This window comes from Silurus meridionalis, chromosome 17 (genome assembly GCF_014805685.1).
Source record: "Silurus meridionalis isolate SWU-2019-XX chromosome 17, ASM1480568v1, whole genome shotgun sequence".
NCBI lineage: Eukaryota > Metazoa > Chordata > Actinopteri > Siluriformes > Siluridae > Silurus > Silurus meridionalis.
The window spans coordinates 17,496,661-17,497,816 of NC_060900.1; positions in this window are offsets into that span (position 1 = coordinate 17,496,661).

The window sequence follows — 1,156 nt, forward strand, 5'->3', positions numbered from 1 at the left end:
GTGAAACTTTGGTACATGTTTACTTCTGGGAAAAGTCTAGCCACAAAGACTAGATTCCATTATTTTACACAGCCTTCCATAAACAATGTCTGATATTAGATTTAAAATGGTTTCCTTAAGAGGCATAGAAATGATCTAGACATCCCATCTACTGGTTTTTGAATAATGCTTTCTTGCTAACTTAGAGTAAGGTGTACAATTTACTTGATGACTCTAACCCAAGCTGAATAATAAGTGTATTCACAGCTTTCAGTGGTCATTCAATGATTCAATAGATTGGACACAAGGTACATTGTGCATAGCGCTATAAAATATATGTGATGCACTTCCTGCTTATAAGTATTTATACAACACTTTCATACTTCACTGTGTAATCTAAAAAGAAATAGATTGATAATAATTCTCTCTCTCTATCTATATATTATCAGCATATCTAAAAAAAAAAAGGCTGAGGGGAACTGAGCACTACGATTACATTTTTATGTTTATACATGTTTGTAAATCTTTCTACAAACACAAATCAACGTCTTTCAACCGAGCTTTGTAGCCTACTTTAAATTGCTTTTCAGGGTAAAAGCAGTTTGCCTTATTTGCTGGATAGTCATTCATGTTTATGTTAACATAAAAAGGTCTACTAAAAATAATCAATAACATCATGAATAAAATGAACTCATTAATTAGATTTTTGCTCAGCATTTTAATGGTTTGCCATAACCCAAATACATATTCAATAACTTAATACCTTTAATATTAACTCATATTAGAGATAACTCTAATATTAACTGGATTATTTCGGTTGCATACCGAGCTTGCATAACAATATATGAAATATCATCACATAAATAATATTTGATCGAGAATAAGAATATATTAGGGAGTAAATTTTAACATTTTACAAAGAAAGCAAGTCTTTTTTCTTGGGATAGACTTATTTGATTGTTCATGTCTTTATATTGAATGATATATTTATATTGAATTCTCCTTTAACAATGTTTGCAGACCTTTTTTTTTCCACAAAACGAACACACTCAGTTTCAAATAAACGTGTTACGAACAAAAAAAATCCAAAAAAGTTTACTTTCCAAAGTATATTTGGGAGAAGAAAGTTATTATTATTATTATTATTATTATTATTATTATTATTATTATTAGTAGT